General features: G+C 31.2%; 2 pseudogenes; one reads left to right on the forward strand and one right to left on the reverse strand.

Annotated features, from left to right (window-relative positions):
* Positions 1-1343: 1343 nt before the first annotated feature.
* On the reverse strand, positions 1344-5343 carry LOC134700591 (dentin sialophosphoprotein-like; annotated as a pseudogene).
* Positions 5058-15280, forward strand: LOC134700606 (uncharacterized; annotated as a pseudogene).
* The last annotated feature ends 1783 nt before the right edge of the window (positions 15281-17063 follow it).

A 17063-nucleotide genomic window follows, 5' to 3' on the forward strand; every position in this document is an offset into this window, starting at 1 on the left:
ATAGTAACATTTATATAAAAAAATAAATAATGCTATAACACGTTATTAAGGATTTTATTATCCAAGGCATAGATTACCTAAGCCGTATTTGACACAACTTTTTGAAATTTGGGCTCCTTAATGCTCTTCTACAGTATAATTGTGTTGCTTTCTATTTATATTGATCTGAGGGTCACTGATGAGTCTTATATAGACGAAACGCGCGTCTACCGTAACTTATAATAAGGCTGGTACTTTCGATACTGAAACAATAGCCCTCGTTGAAAATTGCATTATGAAAAATGATGTATGTTGTATTGCTATATCTTCTGATATGAACTGTATAACTCTTCTTTATACGTGAATTTTAACATCAACCAAAATATTAATTTATAGAATTTCCTGTAAACTATTACATATAAGATTTTTGTTTCAACCATGAAGGGTCTTCGAAAGATAAACATCACTTGCCTTTAACAGTATTATATTACATTCCTGTCGTTTTTATTAATAAAGACTGAACATATATGTCATCATAGAATATTGATATTGATAGTTCTTACCCCATTCCCCATAAGATATAACTAGATAGTTCATAGTGACGCGTCCTATTTACCCGATTTTGTATGCAGCAAGAAAAAAAATATGGACGAAATACGGTTTTGTATTAAATGTTTGAAAATCAATTGTGTGTCTTTTATTTTAGATCGTCTTATGTTGCGACTCTATATATTATGCGCCATTATAAAAAAATACTATGTCAAATGATAAAAAAGTTAAATGATTTGAACGAAATGTCGAAAAATGTTTAAGTCTTTTGTCTCAGAAGTGAATTTTACATAAAAGTTATGATTACACGTGACAAACCATCTTGCATCAATATAAATGAATGCCAAACATCGATATCGTTATTCGTTTTGTTAGGAAAGTTTGAAAAAGAACTATGTTGTGTTAGAAGAACCGGTTTTTTTGGATTTGACTATAACAATAAAAAAATGACATTATTTGCAAAGGCAGTGCAGATGTATACATAATAAAATTTTCGTTGTCAAACTGTGTATTTGCCTGTAAATATCTTTTATCGCTATATAAATGACAGAAACAATATCAATAAGCTCTGTTTAGACTTTTCCATCAATCTAATACATATATTTGATGTGTAAATGCTACAATGTATCATTTTGTATATTTTGTACAAAAAGTGGTTGTAAAAATACAATTTTTTTCATCCTGAATGTCACTTGGGCCAATTTCTATTAATCTTTCAGAATTGTCACTGGGGCCTATTTCTATTATACCTTCAGAATTATCACTGTGGCCTATTTCTATTATACTATCAGAATTGTCACTGGGGCCTATTTCTTTTATACTACTAGAATTGTCACTGGGCCTTTTTCTATTATACTATCAGAATTGTCATTGGGACCAAATTCTATTATACTAGTAGAACTGTCACTTGGTCTTTTTTCCTTTATACTATCAGAATTAGCACTGGAGTCTATTTCTATTATACTACCACAATTGTCACTGGGACCTATTTCTATTATACTTTTAGAATTGTCACTGTGGCCTTTTTCTATCATACTAGTAGAATTGTCACTGGGGCCAATTTCTATTATACTATTAGAATTGTCACTGGGACCAAAGTGTATTATACTATTAGAATTGTCACTGGGGCCTATGTCTATTGTACTATCATAATTGTCACCGGGATCATTTTCTATTCTACTATTAGAATTGTCACTAGGGCCTATGTCTATTATACTATCAGAATTGTCACTGGGGCCTTTTTCTATGATCCTATTAGAATTGTCACTGAGGCCAATTTCTATTATACTAGTAGAATTGTCACTGGGGCCTATTTCTATTATACTAGTAGAATTGTCACTGGGGCCTAGGTCTATTGTACTAATAGAATTGTCACAGTGGTCTCTTTCTATTATACTATTAGAAGTGTCACTGGGGCCAATTTTATTATAATAGAATAATTGTCACTGAGGCCAATTTATATTATACTATCAGAATTGTCACTGGGGCCAATGTATATTATACTATTAGAATTGCCACTGGGCCTATTTCTATTGTACTATTAGAATTGTCACCGGAATTATTTTCTTTTCTACTATTAGAATTGTCACTAGGGCCTATGCCTATTATACTATCAGAATTGTCACTGGGACTTATTTCTATTATACTGTCAGAATTGTCATTGGGGCCTATGTCAATTATACTATCAGAATTGTCACTGGAGCCTTTTTCATTTTTACTAGTAGAATTGTGACTGGGGCCTATTTCTATTATACTAGTAGAATTTTCACTAGTGCCTTTTTCTATTTTACTATTTCAATTGTCACTGGGGCTTTTTTCTATTTTACTTTAAGAATTGTCACTGGGGCCTTTTTCTATTACACTATTATAATTGTCACTGGGGCCAATATCTATTATACTTATAGAATTGTAACTGGGTCTATGTCTATTATACTATCAGAATTGCACTAGGACCAATTTCTATTATACTATTAGAATTGTCACTGAGGCCTATTTCTATTATACTTTTAGAATTGTCACAGTTGCCTTTTTCTATTATACTATTAGAATTGTCACTGGGGATAATTTTATTATACTAGTAGAATTGTCACTGGGGCCAATTTATATTATACTATCAGAATTGTCACTGGGACTAATGTCTATTGTACTATCAGAATTCTCACCGGGATCATCTTCTTTTCTACTATTATAATTGTCACTTATAGAGGCCTATGTCTATTATACTATCAGAATTGTCACTGGGGCCTTTTTCTATGATGCTATTAGAATTATCACTGAGGCCAATTTCTATTATACTAGTAGAATTGTCACTGGGGCCTATTTTTATTATACTAGTAAATTTGTCACTGGGGCCTAGGTCTATTATACTAGAAGAATTGTAATTGGGGCCTTTGTCTATTATACTATCCGAATTGTCACTGGGACCAATTTCTATTATACTTTCAGAAGTATTCACTGAGGCCTATGTCTATTGTAATATCAGAATTGTTACTGGGACCATTTTCTAGTATACTATCAGAATTGTCACTGGGGCCTATGTCTATTATACTATCAGAATTGTCACTGGGGCCTTTTCCTATTATACTATTAGAATTGTCATTGGTGCCTTTTTCTATTATACTGTTAGAATTATCACTGGGACTTTTTCCTATTTTACTATTAGAATTATCACTGGGGCTTTTTTCTATTATCTATCAGAGTTGTTGATGGGTAAAATTTCTATTATACCATCAGAATTGTCATAAGGGCCAATTTCTATTGTAGTATTAGAATTGTCACTGGGGCCTATTTGTATGATACTATAAAAATTGTCACTGGGGCCTTTTTCTATTATACTGTTAGAATTATCACTGGGACTTTTTCCTATTTTACTATTAGAATTATCACTGGGGCTTTTTTCTATTATCTATCAGAGTTGTTGATGGGTAAAATTTCTATTATACCATCAGAATTGTCATAAGGGCCAATTTCTATTGTAGTATTAGAATTGTCACTGGGGCCTATTTGTATGATACTATAAAAATTGTCACTGGGGCCTTTTTCTATTATACTATTAGAATTGTCAATTGGGCATTTTTCTGTTATACTGTTAAAATTAACACTGGGGCCTTTTTCTATTATACTTTTAGAATTATCACTGGGACCTATTTCTATTATACTAGTAGAATTGTAATTGGGGCCTATTTCTGTTATACTATTAGAATAGTCACTGAGGCCTATTTCTATTATACTTTTAGAGTTGTCACTGGGGCCTATTTGTATAATACTATAAGAATTGTCACTTGGGCCTTTTCTATTATACTATTAGAATTGTCAATTGGGCATTTTTCTGTTATACTGTTAGAATTAACGCTGGGGGCTTTTCTATTATACTTTTAGAATTATCACTGGGGCCTATTTCTATTATACTAGTAGAATTGTAATTAGGGCCTTTGTGTATTATACTATCAGAAATGTCACTGGGACCAATTTCTATTATACTTTTAAAAGTGTCACTGAGGTCTATGTCTATTGTATTATCAGAATTGTAACTGGGACCAATTTCTATTATAATATCGGAATTGTCACGTGGGTCAATGTCTGTTATACTACTAGAATTGTCACTAGGGCCTTTTTCTATTATTCCATTATAATTTTAAATGGGGCCTTTTTCTTTTATACTGTTAAAATTGTCAATGGGGACTTTTTCTGTAATACTATTAGAATTATTACTGGGGCCTATTTCCAATATATTATTAGAACTGTCACTGGGGCCTATTTCTATTATACTAGTAGAATTGTCATTGGGGCCTTTTTCTATTATACTGTTAGAATTGTCACTGGAGCCTTTTCCTATTATACTGTGAGAATTGTCACTGGGGTTAATTACTATTATCATAAAGTGACTTGGGCCTTTTATAACTGACTATGCAGTTGAAGCTTTGCTCATTGCCGAAAGCCGTCCGGTGACCTATAGATGTTGATGTCTGTGTCATTTTTGTCTCTTGTGGAGAGTTGTCTCATTGACAATCATACCACATCTTCTTTGTTTACATGCATGTTTTATCAACTTTGACTGTCTCCATATCGGTATTTTGTAGATTAGGTTGATTTTAGGGACATTGAATAAAAATTCTTTAGTGGATAGCAGTGCTTTTATATAACAAATTCCATACTTTAAAATGTTATAAAGTTATAAATGAATCGTAGTCAAATTCTGTACAAAGGGTAATTGTTAGAACACATACTATCCAAATTGAAATTGTACAAAATGAAAACATGTACAAAACATATACACGTATTTGATTTTTTATTTGTTAGAAAAAAAACATCCTTTCTACAAATGATTGACGTCATAGTATGTACTTTTCAGGTACGTTGATAAATATCTGTATACCTGAATACATATTAAATAAAGTCATGTAACAAAAGATCAGGATTTCAAATATCATGGTTTACAGAAAATCAAACTAAATATATTTAAAAAAATTAGCTTTACATCGATAATTAGTGGACGAGGTATTTATTACATTTTTTAAACTTGAGAATTCGAAACGTGCCAATATTGTTTATTGAAAATGTTGCCATTTGATGAATTAAGTCTTGTTTTGTGAATATCCAAAAAGGCAAGGTAAATTGTTTTGAATTTATGTATTATATAAATAATGTATCACACATTATTTGTGCCATGAATAAAACAAAAATGAGACAAATCATGGTTGAACTAAAAGTTGAACAAAATAACTGTCTTTCCTTTTTTATTTCTAAAAATAAATAAAGAAAATCTTGTTAAGAATTTTTATGATACGCACTTACATTTTTATCTCTTGACACCATTGTTATTATCATAAAGCCAATTTGTACTTTTTTATGTAAAATATTTGCAATTGAGATAATTGTTTTAACGATGTGTTAAAATCGAAGTTGGATTTGTTTCATATTTCACACCTGGTCAACCAGAAAACTGAACAAGACAAGACAACACAAGATAATAATTAAAGTCTGATTGTATTTATTTGTTTGTTTTTCCGGCAAATTGACATTATACTTTATTTACTATAGAAATATATATTGCTGTTGATTAAATAATCACAGACATTTCTTTCTAAATGATTACCCGCTGTAGTCAACAAGGGCATTAAGTGGTACCCTTAACTATCTGTCTGTCCGTTTATCGTCCATCCATTTTAGCTTGCATGAAGCTTGATAGCATGGCCATTCGTGTCCCCAGTCACAGTTTATTTTAGTAATCAATAAACCAATGACGTCAGGTATATTATTAGATGTTTTTGAATTAAAAAAACGGTTTCCAGAAAGTCATTCCTTTTTTCCTTATCTTATTTTCCCTACTTCGAGAAATGCAGGTCAAAGATAACAGTTATTTGAAAACTTACATATGCTCACTTGTCAATATTGATTATAGACAATTGCTTATTTGATAGTATTGTGTATGTAATTATCCAAATAGGTGAGTTAATTGTTTTCAAATTAGTATATTTTTAAATAATCACAGAGACAGAAGCGTTAAACTAAATATTATTTTTATGTTGACGTCATATTGTCATTAATAATTTGACATTTATTGTTGGTCGGATAACTTTTTAAAAATCTTCCCTACTACAAGAAATGGAACAGATAGACAAAAATTGTGGATATCATTAAGTACTGTATTTGTTTTAAAGTTATGTGTTGTTGACCGATACGATAAATCCCCAGTGCCATGTTAGACTTGCTTATATCATTAAAAACAGCTTCCTAGTTTTATTATCTTCAACCGAATTTGTACTATTCCGAATTCCGACATTTGTTTTATGTGAGCTCGCATTGCTAATGTAGTATGTATAGGACAACACGTAAATCAACAACGAAGTTCTCCATTGAAAACGAATTGTTACCAAAGATAAAGGAAGTATATTTTATGATTCCGTTAAAAGTAAAGCTGATGACTCAAGCGTCATTTAAACTTGGAACCACCGTATTTAATTATGATACTGATCAATGCAAAGTGTGCATTTGTTACTCTAACGAACATATTTGCCTAAGTGGCATATATGTCTTTTGAGGAAGCTTGTCATATTAGATATTAAACACTCTTCAAGTGTGCAAGTTTTTGTATTCTTATTAACTAGTAGTTTGAATAACTGACTTCGCCTAATATCCTTTTCTGACCTGAACCGAACGATGTGTATCTACAATTCATGTGTATGCTTCCGAGAAACTTTTCTATAATTCAAAACGGAATTGAAAATTGTGTCTATCAGTATATAGCTGTATCTAAATGACAAAATGATTTCAAAACGTGTTATTTCAATTTCCTTCTTCACAGATATATTGCATAAAATTATTAACTTTTATATTTTTGTTTCAAAATCAACATCACATTTTTAATTATGTGACGGTCATTAGAAATGTTGTTGTTTCTTAGGAAGAAATGGAAGAAAAAAAAATGATTGTGTCATGAGTAAAATTTATTCTAGGGACATACACCATTTGATTAATGATCTAAATCGTGGTTGACGTTTTGTTATCAGTTAAATACAACTGTTCAATTCAAACACGAATAAAATCGATAAACAGTTTACATTCTATGGGTACTCCAAAGAGAGATTTATAGATATAGATTTCAACAAAAGGTATACTTTTCATATATATTTAACATTATATTGATAAAAGAGAAATAATTTTATAATAAACCGACGATCAATATTTTTTGAAATTTAATGAACTTAAGTTTTTTGGAAAATCAAACGGTATATATTTTTGGGGAATTTGCTGTCCTATATCAATTGTAAACAAAGGTTACATTTTTGGAAAATTGAAATTTGTAAACATGCCAATATTGAATTTCGATTTTTAAATATTTTGATTCTGATGAATATTGTATATTATATAAGAGTTAGTGTTATGATTACATGGATAGTTGTCTCATTGGCATTCATTTCACTTCTGCTGATTCATTAAGTCTACATAGTTTTCTCGTTTGATTTTTTTACGTTGTCATTTTGGGGCCTTTTATAGCTGACTAAGCGGTATGGGCTATGGGCATGTTTAATGAATAAAGATTTGGAAAATGAAAATCAATTAAACGTGTGAAATATACTTTTGCTCGCATATCATGGTAACGCTTTTATTCATACACGCTTGTCTATTGTTTAAAACCAAACGTTGACTCTCATGCATGTACATAAACATTCCGAGTAACCGAAATCTGAATCAAATGTTAAGATGCCTATACCAAGATCACAGGTCTCTTCCTAAAGAAATTCTTTTTACTACAATGAAAGAATCTATTACTGCGAGACATATACAGCAGAGATGGAATCAGATTAAAATCAAACATGTCGAAGGACATTGTATATTTTTCAAAAATAAGAAATCATTCATCAATGACACTTTTCCATGAATTTACTCTTCAAAATATCCAACAAGTTAAAACTAGTCGTTATCTCTTACACGTTCACAATTACATTTGAATTTTTGAAATTGATAATCACTATTTATTTTTGAAAATCGGCAGCTTTTTTTTTCCTTTCCACAAATTATTTTCTCTCTTTTATTTCTGATATTAGGTTTCTTGCATGTTGTGACATTTTATACCTAATAAAAGTTTCAATTTAAAACAGGAAATTTGTCGTATAGAGATAGCGCTAAATTGTCTGAAGATATGTACAATCTACCATTAAAATTAGGCCTAAAACCTTTACTTAAATTGACAGTATTGGGGTTTTATGTGTATACTTAAAGGTTATTATGCCATGCATTATTTCAATAATTGTGACCATACTATCAATTTATTCAGGGAAAGTTGGCTTTAGATGGATTTGGCTAGTTTCTATATGTCTTTTTTTGTTATTTTGAAACATTGGCAACCAAATGTTAAAGGTTTGAATGTTTACATTTTAAGGATTTCATTTCCTACAAAAGTATGACAACGTTTTACTTCTGTCTTTTTTAAAAGCAATTTGCAACACATAATAAAATTGATGGAAAATGTAAAAATATCAAAAACATTTAGGAGGTATGGTGTTTGATATTTATAATCACAAATTGTGTTTTTTATACTTACAAAGAAAATCTATTCATATACTTTCCGCTATAAAGATGATGTACTTTTACTAAACAATTCAAGATTCAAGAACGCATCTATCCCATCGAACTGGAGATAAAGGATACTACAGATACAGTTTAGTCGGCTTCATATCTTGATTTACATCTAGAAATTTACAATGAGAGTCGGTTGAAAACAAAAATTTAGGGCAAAAGAGATGATTTCAGCTTTCATATTGTGAACTTTCCATTTCTAAGTAGCAACATTCCAGCAGCATCTGCATACGGGGTACATTTCTCCCAATTGATACGATATTCCCGTGCTTGCATTTCCTATCATGATTTTCTTGATAGTGACTCACTAGGAGCTATTAACCAAGAGTTTCAACTGATGAAGTTGAAATCATCACTTCGTAAATTTTACGGACGCCATCACGAGTTGGTTGACCGTTATGGAATAACTGTTTCACAAATGATATCGGATATGTTTCTTACGTCGTAACTACAATCCCCGTCCCTTTCATGAATGTGACCTACCGAATTAGAGTATTCACCGTATTTGTAATCACATAAGCAACACGACGGGTGCCACATGTGGAGCAGGATCTGCTTACCCTTACGGAGCACCTGAGATCACCCCTAGTTTTTAGTGGGGTTCGTGTTGTTCATTCTTTTCTATGTTGTGTCATGTGTACTATTGTTTTTCTGTTTGTCTTTTTCATTTTTAGCCATGGCGTTGTCAGTTTGTTTTAGATTTATGAGTTTGACTGTCCATTTGGTATCTTTCGTCCCTCTTTTACAATATTTCTAGGGTGTGGAAATTGAGGCTTGCCATACCGTTTGGATACTTTTGTGAAGACTTACTTAAACAATATTTTTTTGAAAATTTCTTTGCAGAATTGAGTCATGGCCTCCAGTAATAATGTAGAGATAGTTACAGAAACAGATATTTGCTTGCGTATCGTTGATGAATTATCCAAGTATGACTTCATAGCAATGGACGCTGAAGGAGTTAATTAGGGAAAAGAAGGTCCTCTGACTCTATTACAGATTGGAACTGTGGATGACAAAGTTTATCTTTTTGATATTAAACTAAACCCAGACTTATTAAAGAAGGGACACTTAGAAGATCTATTACAATCTGAAAAGACAGTAAAGGTACATTTGTTTTCAAAACTTGTTATTTATCAAGTTTTGTAATATGCCCTGTATCGTTTGCATTTACTGACTCATTAATCCATAGATCTCGGTTATTTACCTGATTATGAATGTACATGTTTTGATTTGTAACAGTAACAAAAAATGATATCGGTTTTGTTGAAAAAGCAATGGAAAGGTTTTAGATAGAAGATGGGAATAAAGCTATACTAAAGAGTCATTACTTAACACATTACAAAATTCTATGTGTTTAACCTATGAATGTATACAGCATATTTTAGCTTATAAAGGTTACCTTAATTTTAGTTGAATTGTTGTCTCAAAAACAATATGTTTTTTTTTACATGGGATCTTGTATACTTATAAAAAACTTATGATAAACAACCAAATGACTTTTTAAATGAATCTACATTTTCTATTTTAAGGTCATACACTCCTGTGCCGGAGACAGTTATGCTTTGTTCCACCAGTTTAACATAAAACTGAAAAATGTATTTGACACACAGGTAGGTGTGAAACAGACAACTATGGGAAGTCGAAAGAAAAAATGAACGTGTAGAAATAGAATTGAATTAAAAATGAAAACAACACGTTGATAATTGCATGCGTCCGAAGCCTTTTTCTGAATATAACATTCATTACGAACACATGCTATGAGAAATAAGCCGATTATCATATCACAATTACAAATATTTCATTTTAACAAAATGTTTTTATTGATAAATAATGTATTTCAAATCAGCTAAATTTAAGCAGTACAATTTAAATACGTGTATTTGAAATTGAAAAGAAAGATAATGTTGAAACGCCTTCAAAGGTTTTCAAAAGAACAATTCCTTGTATCGGAAAATACAACCCTTGTAGTTATAAAGAGATTCCAGTCTCTCTCTAAATATTGCCCCTTGTTCAAAAATAAAAACTGAAAAATTTGCCAATTAAATTAAATACATATCGATAAAGTTCTCACTTACAGAGTACAGTATGATATAGTTTAAATACAAAAATCAAATTTGACGATCCTTATGTGTATTCATGCAATCAAAACCAACTATGATATAATAAACTTATGAATTATTACAAAGAATGACAGACAATGAAATTGTCCAAACATGAAAATATATACAAAGAAAAGTTCACAATACAGCAATTCATTTTATTAATTAAGTAAGGTCAAAAAGCTGTAACCAAGTAAGCAATACAAGCCTCTAGATATATGTATATTTCAGATAGCTCATCTTGTCATTGAGGAAAGCAAAGGGCGAAGATTGCCGTCTGCCATTAAATTATGCGATGTATGTCAAAGATATGGTGACAATCCGGAACCTCTCGAACAGAAGGATAAATTAATGGTTTGTTGGTTTGAAAAATAAGAAACGACAACAAAAAAAGAGAAACCTTGATACAAAGAAGATCCTTCTGACACTTACATTTATACCCCCCCCCCAAAAAAAAAAAACAAAAAAAAACCAACTTAACAATCGACGTTCATGATTTTTATCATAATAACTTAATTCAGAAAAACTATATGAAATTTAGACGAATTCATATTGGGGGACAGTCAGAAGACATCACAAGAATATTGAATCCTCTATATTGAATGCACACTGGCGACAATGTCACATTGAAAAACAAAATACGATAAAAATAGTATAAACAAACAAAGGGAAATATAAAGGTTAAAGGAGCACGAACTCTACCAAAAAAACCGCGCATTATAAAAAGTGCTCTTGAAGGAAAACCAGGTACTTGTATTATTATGGCAGCTGCCATTCGTGTAATGTACGTACGAACTCAGTAATGATGTCTTTTTCTGTCGTATCAAGTTCGAGAAAAAAGGATTGTCGTGATTACCATTGGAATTTATCATTCGTAGTTTATGAAAGTAACTTTCAAATGAACATGGTAATTTATATTTAGAAATAGATTAATTATAAAAAATATGTTTTTCGATGAGAACAATGTTCACCCGTGTTTAATTTTGAACTTTAATTTCTTAGCGTTCTCTATTCATACATGTTTTCGTATCATGAGATTACAAACAAAAACAAACGACAACATGACGATTTATCGGTGAAAGGCTAAAAATATATTAAAGGCTTTTAGTATTTATCAAATTCAGCTAATCGAAAGATTTTAAAATCACTATTGATTCATTTTTATTGTTGCAATTTGCATTATACCGATTTAAAAAAAAAAAATTAATATGTGTATTGTCATTGTACTCCTATTTGAGACATTTGTACCTATTATGTATGTTCACACAGCGTTGTCAATATAATTTAATTTAATGCAACTGTCATACAAGTGAAAGGTTTAGCTAGCAGTCAAACCAGGTTAAGTCCACTATTTTCTACGTTAGTAAATGCCGGTACCAAGTCAGGAATATGGCAGTTTTTATCCATTTGTTTGATGTGTTTGAGCTTTTGATTTTGTCATTTGAATAGGGACTTCCTATTTTGAACACACGTGCTTATAAAAAACAACATAGGGTATAATGTTATTTTTGGACACATGAGGTTGCTATTTTAATCAATCATTTAGCAAATAAAAAAGAAAAACCTCCGATAAAAAAAAATATGTGCTGTAATATTCTCAAATGTCTTCATAAATTAACACAATACAGTGAAGTAATTAAGCAATATTTCGATTAAAATTATTTAAAAGTTTTAAACAACCTTGCTATCAGCATTTATATTCACCTACCTGCAAGATGACCTCCTTTATCTGAATTTTGTCATTGTTTTTTTTAAATTTGCACAAATTACAAATTATTACACAAATGTTGTTTTAATATTAAATATGCTCAGTCTGATTTTCAACTCTCTTTTCGTATCAAAGAAATTGTATGTTTGTTTTTACTCATGAACAGTAACTCTCAACTTATCTGTATATCATTTTTAGATTAAATGGACGAAAGAAGATGGCGAGTTATGGGCTAGGAGACCATTAACACCCGAGATGATCGAATACGCTAGTAATGACGTCACAGCCTTAATACCTTCAGTGTACAATAATCAGAAAAGGTAATTTAATTTCTATTATATCTTCTGTTTTTCTAAGATTTGTAAGCTTTCCTTATTTGGCCCAAACATTACTGCAAATTTAAAAGTTATCATAGATATAGGAATATGTGGTGTGAGTGCCAATGAGACAACTCTCCATCCAAATAACAATTTAAAAATTAAACCATTATAGGTTAAAGTACGGCTTTCAACACGGAGCCTTGGCTCACACCGAACAACAAGCTATAAAGGGCCCCAAAATTACTAGTGTAAAACCATTCAAACGGGAAAACCAACGGTCTAATCTATATAAACAAAATACATATTTTTAAATAATTGTGCAATATCTAAGTTACAAGGTATTCAGAAAAAACAAAACAATTTTGGACATTAAACAAGTTACCATGGCAACAAATCATGACTTTATTTGAATATTTTGTAAAATTTCGTGATTTTCTTTGTTTTTCATTAAATTTCTAAGTATATTTTAGATTGAAAAAGTGTGTGAGCACCCACGAAATAACTTTATATTTAGTGAGATTTTGTCAATAGTTATAATAATGCTTCTGATAAATTATTTTGTTGTTTCTTGGCTGCGGACGATGTTTCCACAACGTTGCATTTACTAGAAAAAGAGTACTGTGTGGCAAATAAACCAAGATTGTTATAGAAAATCCACAGCCTTTAATACAGAGGTTTTCGTTATAAAATTTGAAAAATAGATAGATCACTTGCTTTCTTTATATCATGTGCGAGTGTTCATTTTCTGCAAAAATGTTCTAACCAACCTGTTAATTCTAGATACATCATGCTGAGTCACAAAAGTCGAGCGCACCCTAAAAGGTGTACATGATTTGGTCCATACTTTTATTTGATTTAACCAATAACTACATTAATAAATTTGTTTTTTTGGAAATCGATGCTAGCACTGCATGCAATAATCCTATATCAATCAGTCATCAAATTGACAAATATGAGGGTAAAAGGTTAAGGGCTGTGGAATTTCTATAAAATTTCCTTATGTTTAGCATTGCATCAACACAAGGGTACCTAATCCTTAAGAAAATTGTGAAAAATAACTCATAGTTCTCTATGGGCAATGATGTATATAATGTCATAGTTTATAAAACTAAACTCTGTTATCTCCTCTTTGATATGGTTGTTGTCTCTTTGACACATTCCCTATTTCCATTCTCAATTTTATCCTACATTGTATCTTGTATATTTTGTTTTAGAACACTAACAGAAAGTAACTCATTAAACGAATTTGAAAAAAGAGTTGAAGATGAGATTAATTACCATATTGATGAAGCTCCCTCGAAACGAAGACGAGCAAGAGTTGATGAAACAGTCGATTCTATCATATCAGATATCGAACAAAAACATAAACCAGATACCAAATTCGCAGACATAACAGATGAGGATGAAATAAATGCGATACACAATATCAGATTCGACAGAGTTGGAATATCCCCATTAATCATGCGACTACGAACAGAAGATATCAAAGCACAATTGAAGGAGATAAGTGATCAACTTTCCAAAGAAGGAAATAGGTTTCTACCAAAAGGGCAATCATATGGATTTCTAAGGGCTTATCAGTACCACCCAGATAAGGAGATACAAGAAAGCGCTAAACGTCTTCAAAAAGCCTTAGACACGCTATTTCTAGCTGACATGGTTAACAAGTACAAGAAGGAAACAGAATTCAATGTCATCAAGACATATGAGAAAGATGCATTGCGAAGTATTCGACCAAGGAGCAAAGATGACCGCAGTATCAATCCTATACATTTATCCCTTTATTGGAAAAAGCAAGAAAATGAGATAGATTCTGAAATTGAACAACTACAAACTGATGGAAGAAACTATAATATACCACTTGGAAAATATAAGTGGCTCAAGTTTAATTGCACTGACAATGTACCAAACGGAATACAAATGAAAGCGAAAAGACACATTGCGAACTTGGACAAAACATTTGGAAAGGGGAAATATTCAGCTTGACATTAACACGGGTCAATGTCAAAAGCTTCAAATTAATTAGAAGTTATTTGTCCAGCAAAATTCATAGTAAGGAAGTGTTGTGTTTCAGTTGTGTCGTAGTTCTTCTCTTATATTTGATGTGTTTTTCTCATTTTTAGTTTGTAACCCGGATTTGTTTTTTTCTCAATCGATTTATGAATGTTGAACAGCGGTATACTACTGTTGCCTTAATTTATCAAGACTCCTTAAAATAGTTTATATTTATGACTGGATTTTGTAGTTATGATATTATATATAGTTTTTTCATAAAGCACTTTTTTGCTTTTTTTGCATTTTATTACGATACAATTAAACGATACTTCGTTAATTATTAAAACTCGGAAAAATAGTTTCACATTAAGCATCAAACTGATAAAAAAAAAGTATTAATCAGATAGTCGCAAAACAGTAGACTTGGCAAACAAAATTTACAACTAGATATTTACAAACATATGAAAGACTAATAGCTATGTCATTTAAATAAGCTCTTGTTCTTTTAAAGATAAAGTAAAATACAAAACGAGTAACTGTTCCATAATGTAAAATGCATTATAAAAGTATACACACATTTAAATATTTTATCTTATTGAAACAAATGACGTCAATTAAATGAATCTATGCAGGCAGTACATAATGGAAACGTTATATTTCTGCCTTAACGAATAGGACTTTTATAACATTTGCTGAATGTGTCAAAGAGACAGCAACCCGACCAAAGGACAGTAAAGCCAAAACCGAAGGCCACCAATTGATCTTCAACACAGCGAGAAAATTCCACACTCAAAAGCGTGTTTATGCTGGCCCCTGTACTATTTAGTGACAATTGAAGTCATACTGAACTCTGAAAAAAACAAATGATCTAAAAATGAAAAAAGACTAACAAAGGCCAGAGTCTCCCGACTTGGGACAGGCACAAGAATGCGACAGTTTCAACATGTCCGCACCCTTCCTTTTATCTCTAGCTAATGTAAACAAAAACATACACACAGCAGTACGCACAGCAACACTCAATTTTAGAGAAGTCCGAGTCCGAGTAGGTAACAAAAGAAAATAAGCAAAATGACAACGATACATATTTTAACAAATTACTACTAGACGTTACTGACATTCCAGCTCAAGACCTCAATTAAATGATTGAAAAATATTTTTTTCATCATATGAATATCACGACAATCCATGAGGGGTTTCGTATCATACCATCATACAAGATTTGAGAAAAACATAACACGCAATAGAAGAAGGACATATTGTAACATCCGTCTACTTTGGATAGCAAAAGTAAAACAAAAATGTGTTCTAATAAATGTTGATTGTATTTAACATTTTTGTGTATTCAGTGGACTATATCACCTCATCTTCTATCCAAATAAAAAAAAAATGAAAATCAACAACTAGCCATGCATTGACTCTATAGAATGCATCAGCTTTTCATGTGTATTTTAGTCTAGACGCTGACTAATCAACCATTGAATGAATCACCGAAGACTGTCGACGGCCATATAACCTAAATATTAACATTAATATGAATCTACACAGATAGCGACTAGAGCCAATGTTTTTTTTCTGGGTCTGCTTGATTTCATATTATAGGTTAAAACTATGGAAATTATTGTTTTTACCAGTATAAGAATAATTTAACGTGGATCGAATCATTCTATAAAATGGTTCACACTTGTTTTACCTTCGATGAACATATTTTTGTCAATAACAGCTAAACACGCCTAGTCCATGCGTAAACTAAACCATGTTAAGGGATTAAATTGAAGTTCAGGTTGATTTTTTTACAACAAATTTGGGCTAAATCGACTGCCTAAAATGAAGTATCATATTAAGATTCCGCTTATACAATACGCGAAAAGAAAATAATTTAATTTTCTATTTTTCTATTTATCGTAGCTGATGTTCCTTTTATATGTAGTAAACCAAAAAATGTTCTACGAAACATTAAATGATAGCTTAATTGGTTAATAATATAGTATGTCAGACGCGTGTTTCGTCTACATAAGACTCATCAGTGACGCTCATATCAAAATATTTATCAAGCAAAGCAAGTAAAAAATGAAACAGCATCGAGGATCCAAAATTCCAAAAAAGTTGTGCCAAATACGGCAATGGTAATTTATGTCTGGGATAAGAAAATCCTTTGTTTTTGGAAAAAAATCAAGTTCTGTAAACAGGAAATTTGTTAAAATTACCATATTATTGTTATTCATGTCAACACCGAAGTGTTGACTACTGGGCTGGTGATACCCTTGGGGACGAAACGTCCACCAGCAGTAGCATCGACCCAGTGGTGTAAATAGTTATCAAAGGTACCAGGATTGC

Source organism: Mytilus trossulus, unplaced genomic scaffold (genome assembly GCF_036588685.1).
Source record: "Mytilus trossulus isolate FHL-02 unplaced genomic scaffold, PNRI_Mtr1.1.1.hap1 h1tg000164l___fragment_2___debris__unscaffolded, whole genome shotgun sequence".
In the NCBI taxonomy this organism is placed as follows: Eukaryota; Metazoa; Mollusca; class Bivalvia; order Mytilida; family Mytilidae; genus Mytilus; species Mytilus trossulus.